At 35.2% G+C, this 21196-nt stretch overlaps 2 long non-coding RNA genes across 5 annotated transcripts in view; both read left to right on the plus strand.

Moving 5' to 3' along the window:
* Positions 1-21196, plus strand: part of LOC150012234 (uncharacterized) — a 168612-nt gene that overhangs the window by 78780 nt on the left and 68636 nt on the right. The gene's annotated exons all lie outside the window — the stretch shown is intronic.
* LOC150012236 (uncharacterized) lies at positions 5637-17233 on the plus strand. Of its 4 annotated transcripts, none has more exons than XR_016510727.1 (5): positions 5637-5835; positions 6111-6299; positions 7754-7989; positions 16188-16321; positions 17085-17233. It is a non-coding gene; the product is annotated as an uncharacterized LOC150012236 (long non-coding RNA). The 4 variants fall into 4 exon arrangements; XR_016510726.1 differs by having other exon boundaries at positions 16208-16321; XR_016510724.1 differs by lacking the exon at positions 16188-16321.

The raw sequence follows: 21196 nt of genomic DNA on the forward strand, positions 1-21196 counted from the left end.
CACAAATCAGTAGGAAAATAAAACTATGGAAATATGGTAAGAACTTGAATGTATGAATTATCTCTGAGGTCCATCCACACTCTTTGAAAGGTGCTTAAAAAGAAAGAACAAAAGCTTCCAATACATAGAATAAGAGGTTCCTGAGAAATGGCCTGTATGTTGACTTGGTGAGGAACCTGACAGGCAAGTGCAGTAGGATCCACACCACAGGCAGCAAGTGCCTGTCTGCGGCCTGGGCTTCCCTCCTGAGGAGCGACGACAGCTGGTGCCTTACTGATGGTGTAATGGCAGGACTCCACTGCCCGCTTCGTGATTTTGTTTTCTCCTAGGGAAATCCAGTGAGGTTGAACAAGGCAAGGTTAGTATTGAAGATAATTTAGAAAGAACAGCCATGTAAAAGTGAAACTAAAATGCATGTCTAGGAAAGACTAGAACCCATAAAGATTAAATATAAAATTAATCAAATTCACAGTTTTTGCGTACTTTGGTATTGCCTTCGTTCTTGCTTAGTGAGTTCAAAATTGAAAATCAGAGAGGCATCCGTACTAGGGAATTTTAATAGAAACACTTTCTTAGGTTCATGATTACTTTTTTTTTTTTTTTTTAAGAGGTAGGTTGGAGAGAGGATAATTTACAAATGTCCAGTTGCTGAAACATAACTGCAGGCTCCATACATCCAGTAAAGGTATAAGTTTGAAAAGTCGGGTTTATTTTTGTCAAAACTTTATTGTAACCAAAACGAGAGAGGTCTCTTTGTTCTTCCCTTGAAAGTGGTAACTAATTTTTCATAACAAACCTCAGAGGACCCTTAACTCAAAATTGCTGTTTCTATTTTCCCTTGAGTTATTTCTTGGGGTGATCAGCCTGTCATATACTGCGAACAGGGGAAGACCCAGGGTGAGTCACGATGTGCACCTCCCACTGTGAATGGAAATAGAAGAAACAAGTGGAGAAAAGGAATAATAGTTAGAACAGCTATATTTCTTAAACACCAAACACTGGAAGAAAGTGCTTTCAAAGCATGATTTCTTCCAGTGGACCCCAACATTTTAGGCACCAAGGACCGGTGTCGTGGAAGACAGTTTTTCCACCGACAGAGTAGGGGGTTGTGGGGAGGAGAGGAGGCAGAGCTCAGGCAGGAGGTAATGCCAGGGAAGGTCTGCTGCCACTCACCTCCTGTTGTGCAGCCCAGTTCCTAACAGGCCACAGACTGGACAGGTACTGGTCTGCGAGGGGCGGGGGCAGGGGAGACCCCTGTCAGAACGCTATTTATGCTCTCAGTAACCCTATGGAGCAGATACTACTTGAGCCCTATTGTACAGATGAGGAAATCAAGATTTAGGAAAGTGATTATAATAATTTGTTAAAGATCATGCAACTAGTAAGTGGCAGAGCTAATATCTGAACCCACGTCTGGATGGATCCAGCGCCTGAACTTTTAACTCCTATATTCATTTTGCTTTAAGTAGTGACATACGTGAGAGCCAAAGACAGTCAGTCTTTGTTGGTAAATATTTATCATACTGCTGTCAAGATGCATGTCATATTTTAAGCATAGTTGTTAAGCATAAAATGAATAACGTCTTCTAAGGCAAACTTGAGCAGACAAGTGGATCGGAAATGAAGTTAAATTCCTTATTATGGACTACTAGGTCATGTATGATCTGGACCTTACTTCAACAATCATTTCATACTCCCCATTCTCCCCTTAATCTCCATGCTACTGCCGTTGTAAACATCTGTCTGTTCCATGAACACACCCAGCTCTTTCATCATGATTTTGTACTTGTTTGTGTTGACTGGACATCTTTTTGTAGATCTTCATTTGCATAGCACTTCTCAACCTCCTTGTCTTTCAAACACCACGTCCTCCGGGCAGCCCTCCAAGATAACCTACCTGTCGAGAGCAGGCTTTCTTCACTTATTCTACTTCACTGACCCATGCCCTTTATTTCTTGCACTTAACACATTATGAAATTACCTTGTTGAGAATGTATATGACAAAAGAGTAGAAAACTCGCTTTCCTTTTCACCTTAGTATTTATTTCCAATCCCCAGAACAGTTTCAAATATATTTTGTGTGTAATAAATACTTTTGAGTACTTACCAACATTTATGAACAATTTAGCAAAGTAGTAAAAAGTTAATTTGGTCATGAACTGTTAGAAATTTGGGTGGGAACTGCTACCAGTAATCCACTATAAACTTCTGAGAAAAGGAGAAAGAGAATTAAGATGACACTGAAGAAAGTACTTTACTTTTTAGTTGCATAGGCTAAAAAGTGAGAGACTGTGAGGATGTTAATGTGGTAAAATAATTAAATTCCAGTAAGGGAGATTGTCTTTGATGATTAAAAAATTTCTAGCAAAAATGTTCATATTCCTCAAATTCTAAATGTTGTTTTACTCCTTCCTTTGTGACAGTGCATATTGCTACTTATTAAGATAACTGCACCATTTCAGTTTTAGAAGTCATTTGATTAAATTGTTGTTTCTTTGATGTTACAATCACAGCCCTTGTTTCTATAAAATTACAGGTAGAGCAGCTCTGTCTTCCTGTCACCAGGCACACGTGCTCTTCAGCACATAGCCAAGTTTCCTTTGTCCGCAAAACTATCTTCATATTAAATATGGCTCAATAAAAATACCATTGTCAAAGGAAAACATATATTTGGGATAGTTTGCCTTAATAATTCTCCAATTTGGACAGTAGTCTCATATAGTACATTTTGAAATTTATCGTTTATCACATTTAAAGACTGGTACTTTCAAGGTTAGCTAGCTTTATCATGCTTCTGTAACTCTTAGCTGATTACTAGTAATACTATTCCAGTTTTGAAACTATAAGCATAAAGAGTACAGGAGAGTGATGTCAATATACTCCTGGAAAAAAGTATTTCTATGCTATGGCTGAAATTCAATAACACTATAGTACTTATAAATATAAGGTAAGCAGTGATATACCTGGATGGATGCCAAATGCTTGAAAATAATTTCAGTTGACAGTCAATTTCAGCACCTGGGAGTTGAACTTGGATATTTTAGATAGGACTGAAAAATCAGATTGCTTTTCAGCTTGTAGCTGAATATTACTCAGGTATTGCTCAGACCGGTGTGTAATAGAAAAGGGCACCCCTTACTTCTTCATCTAAAGACAGTGGCCTGGAACTTGGGGAAAGATCTTTGGAAGCGGAAATAAAATCTTGGACTGAAAACTTTAACCCAACCACAGTAATTCATCTTGAAGGCTAAGGATTTTTAACCCAATTAGGCTGGAATGGGAAGCAGAAAGGCTGAATATTTCTATTGAAAGTTATAAAACTAACTCTGAGGGAGAAATCCATGACAGTGAACAAACCTGAGCTTCTGTGACTCTGCTATGTGTGTTTTTTCTTTTTAAATTGGTAGCTATTTTGCTAGATGATGCTGGTGTTGCAGATGGACACAAAGATGGACGCAGTGTGAAGATTATAGTCTCCATATGCAAGGGCTACGGTCAAGCAAAGGTACTTCTTTAGTCCTAAGTTCTTTATTACTAAAGGCTGAGTATGACCGTGAATCAAATGTATTTTATATTTGAATATTTGTCCTGATAAACATAGTATCAGAAGTGTGTGTCTTGGCTTTACCTTAATATATCATTGAGGCATAAAAGGGGCCAGAAAGAAATGACATCGTCAAGTAGTTAGAACTGTGTCTCGGTACATTGTGTTCATTCACTGAATACGATGTTGATTGCCAGCCACCCTAATTTCTAGAACTTAAGGAAAACACAGTGCTGTCTTTGACATCAACATCTTTTCTAAAATATTCTTTGTGTTTCACTTGTAGAATACAGGTGGTATTTATGATGTGCAGTAACATGTTTCTACAGCTGTCAATTATGTCTTCGTACAAAGAAGAGACTATAAGCTATATAAATAAATATTCTAGACACTGGAAAGACATTCTACTGAACTCATTATGATAAATTCCATTGATGCTACTTGTATGTATCATTTTTAAGCAAGGTATGAGCTGAATAGGCAAGGATTTTGTTTTTTCTGGAATCAAATATTGCCTTCAAATTGACAACGTCATTCTGATTCTAGCTCTTTCTTAAAACTAAAAATAACATTTCAAGCTGAATCTGTAATTTAGTGGCCAGGAATACAAATTTATAAGTTTTCTTTTTTTAAAACAGAAAAAAAATGCTTCAGAATTTTAAAATAATTGAAGTACTTAAGTTTGAAAAAAAGTGAGAAGGCACTTAGGAATTTTTACACTAGCAAATATTCCAAGAATCCCCATGCCATAAACTTTCTGCTTTAGCTTCAGATCTGTACTTGAATTCCGGAAGTGGATCTTTATGTGAAAGACATTATGGTCTCAGTGAAGCTGAAAACTGTCCCTAATTTAAAAGTAGCTGCTTGTAAAGCATTGTGTGAGTGTTCATTTTGAATTTGTTACAATAACACTGGAAAACAAGTTTTCTTTATTCTCAAAATAATTCTAAAAGAATTATTCTAAAAGGCAGTGTCTTTGAACATTGAAAGCAGTTGTCTTGGTCTTCTTGGGCTGCCATAACAAAATACCACAGACTAGGTGGCGTCAACAGCAGACATTTATGTCCTCACAGTACTGCAGTCCCAAACCAAGGTGCCAGCGATCTGATTGCTGATGTGGGTGGGCTCTCTCCTGGAGTTGCAGACCTCCACCTCCTCACCACGTCCTGGCAAGGCCTTTCCTCAATGCGTGTGTTAGAGGACAGAGACCTTTCTCTGTCCCTATGTGTGAGGCCACTAATCCCATTATGAAAGGCCCACTTCAACGGCCTAGTCTAATTCTAATTAACTCCTACTGTTTCTGTTTCCAAATACCATCACATTGGGGGTTATGGCTTGAACATGATTTTTTTGTGTTGGGGGGGGACACCCACATTTATTCTATAATAGTAGTAAAAAAATCACAATGGTTTTGCTGTCAACTTCTCCACTTTTTATGTTAAATGTATTGGCTACTTAGCAGGCTATATCTAAGTAATGGTGATAATCCCACAAAAAAGATAAATTTGGGACCGGTGTTTGTATTGTAAAGAGATTCTTTGCTTGCTAAAATGAGTCCCATACATTACCTAGCAAGTCCTTTTAAATTGTGCATTTTTTGGTAAACTCAAAATGGGACCTGTTTTATAAACATGAATGTCATACTCCCATGGATAACTTATTTTTAAAGCTGGATAAGATTTGAGAGAGATTCTAAGTTAATAAATGAAAAAAAGACTTAAAAAAGATAACATCACATAAATGGTAAGATGAAGATCTAGGACTCATATGATATAGTTCTATTCCATCTCTGTCACCATTTCCTTCCCACCAGGTGCTTGTCTTCAGGAATGGACCCACTGCATTAAAATGGAAGACTGGTCTCTCCCGGCCCTTACCCTTCCACTGAATAGGTCATGAATCAGCTTTCCTTAACCATACCATTTCATCCAATCTCCTTCTTTCTTGTTTTGTTGCCATTGCTCTATTTTTCTTTGGTTGGTTGGTTGGTTGGTTGGTTGGTTGGTTGGTTAGTTTGTTGGGGTGTATTTTATTTTATATAATCCACTGTGTGTATGTGTTACTATAAAACCTATAGGCTTAATAAATATTTTAGTCTTACTCATCACTACATTAATACATTTTAGTAGAAAATGTAGTAATGAGACAAGGCACACAGTTGGGTTTTTACCTTGTTTTATTTTGTTCTTATTTAGGATCAGAAGCCTCAGGCATATTTGATAGGATCCATCGGTGTTAGTGGGAAAACCAAGTGGGATGTCTTAGATGGTGTAATTAGACGTCTCCTTAAGGTAAGTTGAGCAAGATATCCAGATATTAATGTTCAGATATGTTTCATTTTGGATATTTCTCTTAGCTTTAATAGCATAGACATAATTGCTTTTGCTCTCCCTCATTCCAGATATCAAGAAAAGCTTTCTATCTTTATGCTGTTTGATATTAATAATCCTTATATTACCCATTTCTAAAATTCTTGACAGCTAGCTTCATATCCCCATGAGTTTTGTATTTTTTTGTAGATGAGTTGAACCTGTTTTGACTTTCTTTTTTCATGTGTTCCCTTTAGGAATATGTGTATTGCATTGATACATCCTCTAGCCTTGGTCTGAGCGCCGACTGCATTGCTAGCTACTGCGTAAGAGGTTTAATTAGAGCCCATAGCCTAGAAGTGCCTGAGCTGCTGCCTTGTGGCTACCTTGTTGGAGATAATAACATCATCACTGTGAACCTGAGAGGTAAAAACAAAAATGAAAAGGTCAGCATATTGTGTTTTTTAACCCCCCAAAATTATTTTTTTGTAGTTTTTCTCTGTATTTGACATTTGAAAATGATGTTAACTACTTTGATAGTTTTGGTATGAAATGATCCATCTTTATATTTTAAACAGAGAAATCCTACTTAAGACACTAAAATCCAAGTAAATGAAATTCTTTGGATTTGAGGATGTGAAACTCAGAATGTAATTTTGAAAATTCTCTAGGACTTACTAAAAAAGGATGTGATTTAGGGAATTTCAAGTTTCTAAAGTCTCTTGCACTATCATCTTTCATGTAGGGAGGATTCAAAAAATTTATTGTATATTCCAAAGTAATGTATTCATCACCATAATTTTTATTTAAAAATATGTATACCCATTAAATATCCACTGTGGAGAGAGAATTGAAATTCAGAATCAAGAGTGAAAAATTCTATTTTCTTTGTTTGGGGTGATGTGATTAGTTGTAGGCAAATAGAATATCTAAATTATAACTGTCTCCATAATTCCTTGTTCACACATGTTAAAGAATCAGAACACAGTTATATAAACTATGAATTAATAGAGGACTGTGTCAATATTTGATTTTATGATTAAGCTAATTGAGTAAGTAAAAGGAGATACTGTTTCTCTCCTTTCTAATTTCTTACCAAATATCACAGTTTGTATTCTTCAAAAGCTTAAGTGGTCATACAGCTGGGATGTGTAATGAGAGCTAAATGGAAATACAGAGGAGAAACCAGAAGAAAAAGGCAAGACTATAAGCACACACATATGTGTTTGATGTTAATTCTTTACATTTATTAGTTCTTAACTGTATTTTTAATGTGTACACTATGACAGCTGTCCTCATTTCCCCCCTTTGCCTGCCTCCACCCAGCCCCTGCCCCCCTTCTCTCTGGTACACTGTGTCTGTGTCTATGGGTCTCACATGTATGTGCTTTGGCTAATTCCTTCCCCTTCTTTCATCCAGTCCTCCAGCCCCCTCCCTTCTGACACTGTCAGTCTGTTCTTCCATGTATCCGTGCCTCTGTTTCTGTTTTGTTCATCAGTTTATTTTATTCATTAGACCCCACATATTAGTGAGATCATGTGGTTAACAAAACTACCACCTTCAAAGGGAATAAGATTGTATAATGATGCTTCCATTTATCTTTGGACATTTAAGAGGTAAACATGAAGTGGACAGTGGAAGGAAGCCTGAACAAAGGAAATGGCTTGCTTTTGTGTGATGTTTACCCTACCTTACTACTGGTGTTCTGTCTTCAAAATGGCAATAAATTCAATAAAAAGGAGAAGAAGCTTATGTGTATGGGATAGAATTATCAAAGAGAGTATTTTGCAAGGACGCATTCCTATGAATAACAAAGCTTTGTTGTCAGTTGATGCTATATTTTAAATTCTGGCTTGTGTAGAATAACAAAGCATGCTGTTCCCTTTGTTTCTTATTTCAGGGTTAGAATAAAACAGTTTGGACAGTTGTGTTTTTGATACGCTGATTCCTAAACCAATTATCCAAAGGTACTTTAACTTGTTGATGGAGCATCACAGAATTCTACTCTCAGGACCTAGTGGTACTGGAAAGACCTATTTAGCAAACAAACTTGCTGAGTATGTAATAACCAAATCTGGGAGGAAAAAAACAGAGGATGCAATTGCCACTTTCAACGTGGACCACAAGTCCAGTAAGGTAAGTCACAGATTCCTGTGAGGACTGCTGCTATTTATCCAAGTGTCTTAAGTGATTAAGCATGAAGAGTGTGTAAAACTTTACTATATTGTACATGGAAATGTATCCATCTTTTTGACTTAAACTATTATCTGATACATGACTAAAGCCTGCTTCATGAATTTGAACAAGATTGCTATTCAATACCATTCAGTTATCACAAGCATTGGGAAGGAAATGACAGAGTCTTTATTTACCCGGTTTCTGTTAGGAAGTATTAGAGTAGAAAGAGGTCCATGCAAAGTGCTATAGATGCAAGAGGGGAAAACAACAATTCCTGGAGGAATTACAGCTTTATAAAAAGTCAATACTTGATCTGACCCTAATAAATAAGTGGTGGGAATTAACTGATATTGGTAGTAAGGGGGATTTGGGTATAATTAGAATATTTCAGGCAGACGTTCTGGAAAGAGCAATTGCTTACATCATATTTCTATAGGATTTGTGCTTAGGACCCTTTGGATATTAAATAGTATCCCTTTTAATACCAACTAAAATTTCATGTACTGTAATAGTCAGCTTGAACACTCCCAGATTTTAAATAGGCACGGGAGGTTGTAAAAACTAGCTAGTTCTTTCATATATTCTGAGTAAAATAAGAAATCCTAAAAAGGAAATTGCTTATGCCTAAAAGTAGATTTTACCTATAGTTAGTCATTGCATTCTCAATTAATTCAACCTAAGTTTCTCTTAGGAAACTGCATGTGTTAGGAGCATGATCCTGGGTCATGTTATTTTTCTAAAGGTAACCTGGTTAGCTGATCTAAACTGACTCAATTTCTCAGAAACCTCAGGCCTGAACATTTTCAGAAATAAACATGATCTCCAAGGCATCTAGAACCCATTGGATTTTTGAAAAAAACCGTACATGTAGCTTAGTAGACAGAAAGTTCTTAATTGTATGGACAGCTTATATGCTAAAAAATCCGACAACCTAGAAGAAATGGCAAAATTCTTAGAAACATACAACTTACCAAGAATCAATCAGGACAAGTTATAAAATCTGAGTAGATCAACTACTAGTAAGATTGAATAAGTAATCAAAAGTCTCCAAATGAAGAAAAGCCTAGGATCTTCAGATGACTTTACTGGTGAGTTATACCAAACATTTAAAGACATATTAACAACAATCCTTCTCAAACTCTTTAAAAATGAAAAAGAAGAAACATCCCCCAAATCATTTTATGAACCCAACATTATCCTGAAACCAAAACCAGAAAAAGACACTACTAGGAAACAAACTGAATTCGGCAGCACATTAACCAGATCTTATACATGATGAAGTGGAGTTTATTTATCCCTGGGATTCAAGAATACTTCAACATATGAAAATAAATCATGTGGTACAACACACTAACAGAATAAAACAAAAGAAAAATATGATCATTTCAGTAGAAGCAGAAAATACATAGACATGATAAAAGTTTTTCATATATCAGGCATCTAAGGAACATACCTCAACAAAATAAAGGCCACAGCTAACGTCATACGTAGTGATGAAAGGTTGAGTTTTCCCTCTAAAATCAAGAATAAGACAAGGGCGTCCACTCTCACCACTGCTATTCAACATGGTACTGGACATGGTAGCTAGAGAAATCAGGCAAGAAAAAGAAATAAAATGTATTAGTATTATAAATGAAGTAGTAAACTTTCCTCTATTTACAGATGATGATATTTTAAAGAGAGAATCTTAAAGACGCAACCAAAAATACTGTTGGATCTAATCAATAAATTTAGTAATTTGCAGGATACAAAATTATCATGCAGAAAATTGTAGCACTGTGATACACTAACAATGAGGTTTTCTAAAAAGGAAATAAAGACATCAATCCCATTTATAACAGCATCAAAAACAATAAAATACTCTATTCTGTACACCTGCAATCAATATAAAACAATATTTAAAGGAAATTGTAATTAAATTTTTTTTTAATTTAAAAAGAATGTGGCCATTTAAAGAACAGAGATGCAAAGGAAGAATGCAATGTGAAGATCGGGGCCAAGACTGGAGTTATCCAGCTGCAAGCCAAGCAATGCTGAAGATTCTGGGCAAAACACTAGGAAGTATTTTCAGAGGTTAGAAAGGGGTCAAGAAAGACTCTTTTACATGTTTCAGAGGGAGCATGGTAGCTTCCAGAACTATGAACCAATACATTTCTGTTGTTATAACCACTACCACCACCACCACCCCCAGAAAAAAGAAAAGGAAAGGAAACCAATAAAATACTTAGAAATACATTCAGATAAGAAGATGAAGGATTTCTACTCTGCAAACTACAAGACAATGATAAAAGAAATCAAAGAAGATACAAGTAAGTGTTTATGGACTGGAAGAATTAATATTGTTAAAGTGTCAATATTACCAAAAGCCATCATGAGTCAATGCTATCCCTGCCAAGATTCCAAAGGTATTTTTTATAGAAGTATAAGAAACATACCTAAAATTTATATGGAACCTTGAAAGATCTCAAATAGCCAAAGAAATTCTGAGAAAGAAGAATAAAGCAAGAGGCATCACACTTCCTGATTTCAAGCTATACTACAAAGCTAAATAAACCCAAGAAAATACTGTCAGCTAATATTGAATATATTAAAGATAGCCCCTTCAATAAATGGTACTGGGATAACTGGATAGTCACATGTCATAAAATGAAACTGGACCCATATCCTATAGTACTGACAAAAATTAACTTGAAATGGATTAAAGACTTAAATGTAAGACCCAAAACCATGAAACTCTTAGAAGAAACACAGGACTAAAGGTTCTTGCCATGGGTCTTGGCAATGATTTTTTTGGATGTGGTACTTAAAGCACAAGCAATGAAATAAAAAATAAACAAGTTTGACTACGTCAAATTAAAAAGCTTCTGCATTGTGAACAGCAAAAAAAAAAACCCAACAACAAAAAAAAAATGAATAAACAACCTATGGAATGGAAAAAAAAGTTTGCAAACTATATATTTGATGAGGGGTTAATATTCAAAATATATCAAGAACTCATAGAACTCAATAGCAAAAAAAGCAAAAAAACAAATAAATTTATAAAATAGGCAAAGGCTTTGAATGGGCATTTCTCCAAAGAAGATATAAGAAAGGCCAACAGGTACATGAAGATGCTCAACGTAGCTAGCCATTAGGGAAATGCAAATCAGAGCCACAGTGCAATATCACCTCATGACTGTTAGACTGGCCATCGTCAAAAAGATAAGAGATAGCAAATGCAGGGTTGGAGGTGGAGAAAAGGGAACCCTTCTGTGCAGTGCTGGTGGGACTGTAAATTGGTACAACTGATATGGAAGACAGTAGAGAGGATCCTCAAAAAATTCAAAAAAGAACTACCATCTGTTCCAGAAATTTCATTTCTGAGAATATATTCAAAGGAAAGAAAAACACTCCAAAAGATATCTGCACCCCTGTGTTCATAGCAGCATTATTTACAGTAGCCAAGACATGGCAATAACCTGTGTCCATTGATAGATGAAGGGATCAAGAAGTTGTTTTACATATATATATGGTGTGTGTGAGAGAGAGAGAGAACAGTGCAAGTACCAAGTGCAGTGTAAGTATTGCCTGTAGTTATTAGTTATTGCCCTTGCCTCCCAATGAAGGTTTTTGTAAATACGCACAGATCCATACAGACACCACCCCCCACAACACGTACACAGCCTTTTGTTCAAAATTGTCGGATATGTATTTCTCAAGAAGAACAATGATGTCGCAAAGCACGATGGGATCTCTTAAAGTTGAATAAATATACTACATGTGTTCCAAATATTTCCTTGGGGATCAGCACTGTTCAAATTGTGGTTGAATCACCCATACTCATTACCATTAAGGAAAGGAATGAACCTGAGGCAGAATAGCTGAGTCTTTACTAAGGACTAGAAAGAGTAAAATTGTTTTTTGGCTTCAGCCAACATTGTTTAATGTCAACTGTGAATCCTGGGTCTCCTTGTATCTTTATTTAAAAGTCTTTTAAAAGATTTTTGTTCTTTTCAGCCAAAATGATAAAGAGATCGACATTTCTTAGTCAACCTCATTGTGATTTTTGTTATTCCCTCAATGTTGATGTGATAGAACTCTGTAAAAGTTCCTTTACGAGAAAACAAATGGTTAGGAAATAGAAAAATACATTTATTACAAGAAACCAACGCATTTTGATAAAGTTGGATATCACTTAAAATCAAGTTTTAAATCAGATTTATTTGGGCTTCATTTGCATGTAGTTCTATTATGCTAAAACAAAGCAGGTTAATTTACATTAAGTATAAAATTTGCCTTACAGTCAAATTCACTGTTATATGTAAATTCTTTTAATTTCAGTTTAAAAAACGTGTAGTGTTTGGGCTGTTCTTATTGGTATTATATGTGTCCTTTAATATTTTTTAATTTAGTATTTCCAACACTTATTTTCTACTATTTCATAATAGAATAATTTGTACCATTATTAAGTCAGTTTAATTTTTGCTCTATCAATCGTGAAAAATAATGCTTTTCAAAGAATGTTTGAATATGACTAACAATGCTGGGAAGCAGTAATAGGAAAAAATATGTGGACAAATCCTGTGGCATTCAGCACCAAGAAAGCTCAAAATACAACTAATGAATGTTTATTTTTCCTCTGTGTTTGTAAGACATGAATGAGCTATCAGTATGCTGGATACAGAATTGTTGCCAGAGAATTTGGACAATTGTTGACAAATTGTTAGAGAATCTACACTGGTGTTTTGTTTTTTGTTTTGTTTTGTTTTTCTGGGGGTGGTAAGTAAGAGTAGTAATAAAGGAATAGAGATGACAAAATGGCATTGTGAGAGAGAGCTGCTAACAGGGTAGATTTATTAAGTCAAGTGTGAGTAAGACATAAAACAATAAATCCTTCCCTTGAAAAATGGAGCTTTGTAATTGATGTGCTTTACACTGTGCAGTAGCTAGCACTGAAGAGATGAAACCAAAACACAATTATTCAAAAATATGGAACAGTAGACCATCAAAAGAAAAGAACAATCTTTTCATGCTTTTGTTATGTCTGCAGTTTACATATTCTGTCCCTCTTCCCACTCTTCACGCCCTCCTTCAGCCTTCCAGCTGGGATATTTTGATTGAGAATGGTACACGTAAATAATTATACTTAGTGACATTTGATAGTGGGCCCAGAAGACTAGAGATGGATTTAATAAAGAATATGTGGCCATCGGAAGCCACTTGGAAAGTTAGGTAGAGAAAGATCAGAAAACTGGACTTGGCAGGTTGATTTTTAGTGTGCCTAGAACCAAAACCAGAAAAACAATGACAAACAGTTTTCATGTAACTGCTGATTTCTGTGTATATTTTCAAAGCTTGGGATTCAGTTAATCTCATATTGATGTCCATCTGGTAGAGATATGCATTTTATGCTGCCTGATTTGCTCTTGGACAAGAGACATTTAATGCTAAGGCATCAATACTTCAATCTAAGATTTTGCCCCCAATTAAGCTAGGGTGGAAATCATGAAGTGATTTCTGAAAGGTCTGAAAAACTCAAGTTATATGACAAAGTTTTTTGTGTATGCTGATTTCTACTTTCAACTGATCCATAGCTTTTATTAGCTCCCCAGGGGTATCTACTAATCTACTACCCTTGTCCAAATGAGAGAGAATTGTAACAGAATCTAATGATCCCACTTTTCCAAAAGTCACCCAGTGATTTCTTAATTACCAAATGCAATGCCCTTTGCTGCTGCTCCTTCTCCTTCTCCTCTTCCTCTTCCTCTTCTTTTCTCCTTCTCCTTCTCCTCTGCCTCTTCCTCCTCTTTTCTCCTTCTCCTCCTCCTCTTTCTTCTTCCTATCTCTCTCTGTTTAAGTATAGCAAATTGCTCTAGTTCACCTCTCCTTTCTAGAAATTCTTCTGATTTTCATTTTTTTCTTGTTTCCTTCCTACTGTATAGAAATCTCCTCCTTAGTCTCTTTTACTGATTACTCTTCTTTCACCTACCAGTGAGTAGAACTATTCCTACACATCCTGTTCTCTCCCACATCTGTTCTCATCTGGATGACTGCCTTGGTTTCAGTTGTGTTGACTCCACTCTCAGCCATCCTCTCTCTCCCAAATAGTAGGCCTTTCTATTAACTTACAAATAGGTTTATATTTGCATACTCAATATACATATTTAGAAATGCCAATCTCAGCTGAAAAAATACCATAAATTCATCTTCCATCCATGTCCCACACAAGTTAATACTCTTTATCATTTGGATTACTGTAACTGTTTTCTAACTATTTGATTGAAACTTATGTGTTTGTCTTTTCACCTCATGGGAAACAGAGTATCTTTTCATAATTAAAATCTAGCCACATTAAAATTCTGCATTTTCCCTATTGCTTTCTGCACTAGATCAGAAATCTTCCCATGCTTTTATCTGTATTGAGCCCCGTAGTGTGTTTTGGCTTCAAGAAATTCAGTATTCTTTTGACTTTCAAATTATGACTTTGACTCCATTACCCAGGTTCCCACAGCATTCAATGTCTTGTCCTTGCCAATAGGAAACTTCCAGTAACCTTACTAATCATTCAAGGTTGCCCGCTTTTCTTTCCAGTTAATTACTACTATTTATATTCACAATACATATGCAACTAGTTCTTTCCAATATGGGTATCATAGTTCTGTGTTTCTGTCTTTGATTGTTCTCCCTCTATTTGGAAAGCTCTTTTATTTTTAAGCACCAAAACATAGTCCAATCTTAAAAGTAAAGGGTTAATTGCCACCAGGAAGTCTTTCTCAACAGCTACATGTGATTTTTACCTGCTCTGAACAAAATCTTTGGTTTATACTTTTTAGAGGTAATGTATTACATTTTACTGTGAGTTATAGTTATATACATATACACAAGCCTATCCTACTTTTCTGGGCAATATTCTTCTTGACTGCCTTTCCATTTATACGCAATCATCAGATTATTCACATTTATGTTTCGTTTGATAAATAAATTGCTTTTTCCTATTGAAACAAATCAAGTTTACAGTTGTTTATATAGTAAAACCCGAAGTTCTCTGAATGAATTCAAAGCCTTTTCTGTTTTCTCTTTCAAGTGACCGCCACTACCCTGTATCATTTCTTTTGCAACAACACAGCACTTATTGCCCCAAACGTATCAACATACTCATACCTACCAGCGTTCACTCTTTTTATTCTTTAAACTTTAACAGTTTTTCCCACTTTACCCTGTTGTTCTCTAAACCTTAAGCCTATTGAGTTAGATGCTCCTATTAAGTTTCTCTATAGCATTCTGTACAATTCACTTATCCCACTGTATCATGATTTATTTGTGGGCCTGCCTTTCTGTTTATCAACTCTTAAGTTAATCAAATAGAGAAACATCCTCTGAATCCTTGGTGCCAGAGTACTTGGTACATAGTAAATACTTGCTAAAGGTGTGTTGAAGGGATGAATAGCTGCATACTTGTCATTGGGAATTCTACTGATTACTCAAGATCCATGTAAAAGTTCACCTCTCAGTGAAGTCCATCAAGACCACTTAGTTGAAATTAATTCTTCTTTAACCTCTACACGGAATGTCTCATGTTGCATTTGCAAGCTCATTAGTTAGTTTGTTTCTACCACTCTCCCAACCTCTGGCATTACCTCCTCCGGAAAGCTTTTCTTGACACCCACCAACTAGGCAAAATCTCCTCCCCCGATCTCTCATAGCTCCTAATACACTGTGACATCAAGAGATTTATCATATTTAAATTTCAGTCCCTAATGTGACAATTCTTAAAGTCTATGTGAGAAGAGCGCCTGATTACTTTTTTTAACCCCTGGGTCTAGAACAGTACTTCATTCAGTTCATAATAAATGTTAAACTTCCTTGCACAATGCTTCATTATTTTTGTACACCCCAAGGTTTGAACATAATAGACAATGAATATTTTATAATTGAGTGAATGACTCAATATAGCTAATTATTGATATAAATAAAGTATATGAAATTCTTCAGACTCTTCACCAGTTTAAATGTCTTTTTCTGTAATCTCCGATTTAGCCAGTATTTATTCTATGTGATTGGCTCAATGTAAGATAATTAGTGTATTAGTTCTTTAATAAATTGTGTATTTGAACTTTAGTGTATTACTAAATACCTCAAAGCTATGGTCATTGTCTTTTATCCTTTGCTACTTTTAGTTTTAAAATTGGTATTACAGAGAAAGGAAGGTTCACCTAGGTCGAGCAGTTCACATATTTACCTGGCTGCCAGAAATAGGGATCATGGAATTGTTTTTAACCCTGGACAAGACTGGCAAATTGCAAATATCATTGTGAGTATGCAAATATTATGGAAATGTTCTTACTGATTAGGATAATTCTAAGAAACCTAATTATGTTCTTGGCCTACCCAGCTGTGAGAGAAGTCAATAAATGAACGTGTTATCCTACTTAGATTATAAGCTATTAGAAAAGAATAATGCATGTAAAAGAACCAAGAAACTCAAGAAATGCTAAATGCTAATGTCCATTGACCCAGTAAACTATAACAAGTTTTTCTTTATTTAAAATTATAGTAGTTGCATGCGGATTAGAAATGAATGAATGAATGAATGAATGAATAACCACATTTTTATCTGAGTCTCAGAGCTGCACTTTCAGATGCACCCCATTGAAATGAATTGGAATTAAAATGTTTAAAATATACGTGGGAATTTAAGGGTGCCATTTTGGATTAACTCTATACTTGTAAAATCATAAGGTTTGCTGACATCCACTTTTATCGCTGAAATTTCAAAAACAAGAAGGAAGTCTCAGTATTTGTAGTTTATCATACTCATATCTGGAGCTCTCGTTTTTGCTTTGCATCAGGGGAGAAGACAACGGAGGAATATGCCTTGGTGTTCACAGTTGTGTATTTGTTGTGGGTGTTCTGCTCTGGCTTTGTAGAATAAGGTTTGAAATCAGTAGAAGAATCTGTGACTTTGAATCAAAAATACTGGATGGAAGACAATGTATGCTACTCTTGAAATACAAATTTCTCGCCAATGATATAAACTTATCATTGATGTGTTTGTTTTCTGTACTTTTGTAAAGGAATTGCAACAGTGTCTAGCTAGCCTGGCTGAACAGTGCAGTGCGGACAATAATGGTGCCGAGCTCCCGGCTGTCATAATTCCTGACAATCTTCGTCATGTGGGCTCTTTGAGTGATATCTTTAATGGTTTCCTCAACTGTAAATACAACAAATGGTATGCTTATAAAATATTTTGAGTGATGAAACAAAAAAATTTTGATCAAACGTGCCTTCTTATGCCTTTATAACTTCTAAGGCCTGTGACAGATATCATTATTTCCAAAGAATCTCTATATATTTCTTAGAAACTCTATTCATTTCTTCAACAACTATGTCCCAGGCATGTTTATGGAAACATGATTTACTGGGTGACTTAACTTCAATAGATGCTGCAGGAGGTCTGGCCCATATTGATGATAGAATGTTTGAATCAGGAAAATTAAAAACTAGAATGAGACTTTAGAGCTTTGGTTTCATTCTTAGCCCATATCAAAGTTTAAATTTAACCTTCCTATAGAGACAAATTTAATAGATTCAGATATACCTCTCTCCATTAGTGACTCTAAATTTTTAACTATTAAGGTTTTGTTTAAAAGGTTAAAATAGGGTATAAAAAACCTGAAAGCCCACTTACAGACTCACTGTAGCATGGCCTCTAAAAAAGACATATAAGTGCACTAACATAAACATTAGTTTTAATGGTGCAAGTATTCCAATTAATTAGTCACTGCTAGAGATTTTTAAATGTTTTTAATATAGATCAGCATAAAGTAAACATTGAAATAAGAACACACATTCTTTTATGCTATTAGGAATCTTTAAAATAACTGTGAAATAATAAAAATGAAAAATTAATGAATTTGATTATAAGCATGAGGATCATAAGATGTTACAGTGGAATGAGACCACTGTGATTATTCTGTCTAATCTTTTTATTTTATGGATGAGTAAACATAGGCTCCTAGAGGGAAAATGATTCCCCTAGAATTTGAAAGCTGAAATTAAAACACCAAATCCCAGTTTCTAGTTCAATGATATTTGTCACTTTGCAAACTTACATTACCAAATTACCCTTTTAAAGCCTAATTATAAAATGGAATATCATATTTATCTAAATTGTTTTCTAAGAGAGTTTAATATGTTAATGTTTTTTTTTTTCCAGTCCATATATTATTGGAACAATGAATCAGGGGGTTTCTTCATTACCAAATCTAGAACTACATCACAATTTCAGGTAAAGATGAAGCAGATGCTTTGTTTTTTGTTTTTTGGAGGATTTGTGTGCATTGTCTTTTTCTGTTTGCTTTTGATTGTTTTCCATTTTGTCCATTGACAAATCTCTCCTGTAGTGACCTGTGGTGGGAAAATAATTCTCACTTCTTAGGACACTTTCTCAAGCAAATAGATATTTTGTGATCCTCAACCTGTAATCAGAAGTGTTTCTTTAGAAAAAGAAATTTTTTTCCTGCTCACTATGTTACTAGCTAAAGTAGAGCACTTTTCTTCTAAGTGTGAGGCATGTGATGAGCGTTCCTATTTCAGGATTTGTGATTCTCCTGCAGAGGAGTGCTCAGCGTGTATACTCCCACTCACTTCTGATGCACACGTGCTTCTCTTTCACTCAAAAAGATAAGTTAGTTACATAATAGCTCTAATGCTAGTAGACCTCTTCACCCCTTTGATCATTAAAATGTGGCCACAAATTGAATAGGAACTTCATATTGGAAAGAGAATTATTATGGACTTAAAATTTAATTATGTAAAGACTTCTGATTTTTTTCTTTTCTTTTTGTAGGAGAGTACTATGTTCAAACCACACAGAACCAGTGAAAAGTTTTTTAGGCAGGTATCTTCAACATTTTTTTGGAAACACACAGTTCTTCTGATGTGACCATTGATGAGTTCCAAAATTGCAGTATGCCATTTTGCAGGAACTAAGAGTACATGGTAAAGATGGCCAGATTGGATGGTAGAAAAGAACAAGTGAAGCTTATGTTTCTCAAGCTTCCAAAGATTTGTTTTCTTTCTTCTTTTGATTTTCCCTTCCGAGATCTTGCCTTCTTCTAAGCTTTCGAGCTCCAATTTGTCTGACAATTATGGCTTACTGAGATTACTGAGATCAAACGGGTTTAATATAGACAGATATCTAAAAATCAGATAATTATTTGAAATAAATTGTATCTGTTTAGACTAACTTTTTGTGCTGAAAACAAGTTTTAGCTAATGGCTCATATCAAATATAGTTATGAAGGAAGATTTTAGAGATAATTTAGGTGTTTTATAGGTGATTAATACATTTTATATTTGTCATGAAGACAGAATTAAATTATTTCTCTTTACTTGGCATAAAAGAGGTTTTTAAAAAATACTTCTTAAGTTGAATGTATAAAAGCCTTTTTCCCATTGTATGAATCATAAAGGCATACTTGCTAAGGACACAGTGTAGGTTAGAAAGATAAATGACATACTTTATATTTGGCAATTCATTTCAGCACAAATTTTAACATTTGTAAAATGGGACAGGTTGACTAGATTATGACCTTTATGGTTTCTCCTAACTATAATATGTTATGTTTTTTATTAAGATTTCATTGTGAAAAGAGAGGAGACCCAAAGGAGAAGTTTTCTAAGAATTTTGCAAGAAATATATTACTTTCCCCCATATCATGTCTAAAAGTGTTTAGATTGTTAAATATAACTGTTCTCAAAAATGTTTTGTTATTTGTTTCTTCTCAGGTCCCCAACTTTTCCTTCCTTGCCCCATGGATGTAGAAGGTTCTAGAGTGTGGTTCATGGATCTCTGGAACTGTTCTTTGGTCCCTTACATTCTGGAGGCAGTAAGAGAAGGTCTTCAGGTATAGTACTCAATTTTATTTACTGTTTTAAAAACATAATTAAAAGCAAAAACATTCATTTCTCTGGGTATTGATGCAGAAAACTAAAGGTATGAGCTATGTAAATATAATGGCAAACTTTTAAAGAACAATTAGTATTCAACACTTTTTCCTGTTTTGAGAATAAATATTTAGGAAAAAGAGAAAGGCTGGTTATTTCAATAACTACATATTTATGGCCAAATTCATTGCCATGGATGTTTACACAAACTGTTCTTATTAAATAACCCATTAAAAGCAGAGCTCCACATCTTGTAAGACAGGAGTGTTTACATGAGCTTTGATCATTTCTTCTATAATTGCAACAAGTAGTTTTTGTTTATTGGTTCCTTATTTTCAGTATGTTTTACTGTTTGAAGGCCTTTAACATCACTTGCAAGGTTTTTTACTATTTTTGAGAGAGCGCTCTCAAGTCGTAGGCTGTTCTATGACAAGTTGGTTTGGCAGCATCTCTGCTATCTTTTTCCCAAGGCTCTACAATTAGCCCTTCTCTTTACTCTTAACTAAAAAGTCAAAACATGTTACTAATAAGAAAACCATGTTTCTTCAACAAAACATATTATCCCTTTTTTATTGGAGTAGAAATTTCATAAAATTGTAAATTATAAAACTCAAGGTTGAAATGTTAAAGTTTGTGTCATATAATTACCTGACTTATAGAAGAATCCAGTCTTTTCAATAACTCAGCCAAGGTTTAGGCAGTTTTTGTGTAGGAATGATTATTTCTTGTAATTACAACTGCTACTAGAATTATGACTTAGCTTTTCGTATTTTGTCATCTCCAATACAGCGTTGTCTTTATTTTAGTATCCAAAGATTTGGTTATCTGTTTTTCTTCCCTTTTACTTCCCTTTTATCACCATGTTCTGCTCCCCAAACAAGCATGGCAGGGCTGTATTTACAACTCTCATGGTGGCCATGATGAACATTGTGAGGTAGAAGCCAGCCATTCCAAACAAAAGCCATCCAACAGCCCGCCATTCCAAACTAAAAGCCCACCACGAGGCAGCACGCCTTCCCCCCCCCACCCTTATCAGGAGATAGCAACTGTCCAATCTCCAACCTGCTGGCTGTAAAAGGCGCAGCTTAGCATTTCTTGCACTGCTTACATATTCCAAGCCTCAGGACTTCTTAAAAAGTCACTCGTCCAGACCCTAGTGGCTGGCATCTGAGTCCAAGACCCCAGCCTGCCACGTCACATACTCAGTAAACCATCTGGTTCAGCATTTGCCTGCTGG

The sequence above is a fragment of the Furipterus horrens genome, unplaced genomic scaffold (genome assembly GCF_987537825.1).
Source record: "Furipterus horrens unplaced genomic scaffold, mFurHor1.1.pri manual_scaffold_4, whole genome shotgun sequence".
Lineage (NCBI taxonomy): Eukaryota > Metazoa > Chordata > Mammalia > Chiroptera > Furipteridae > Furipterus > Furipterus horrens.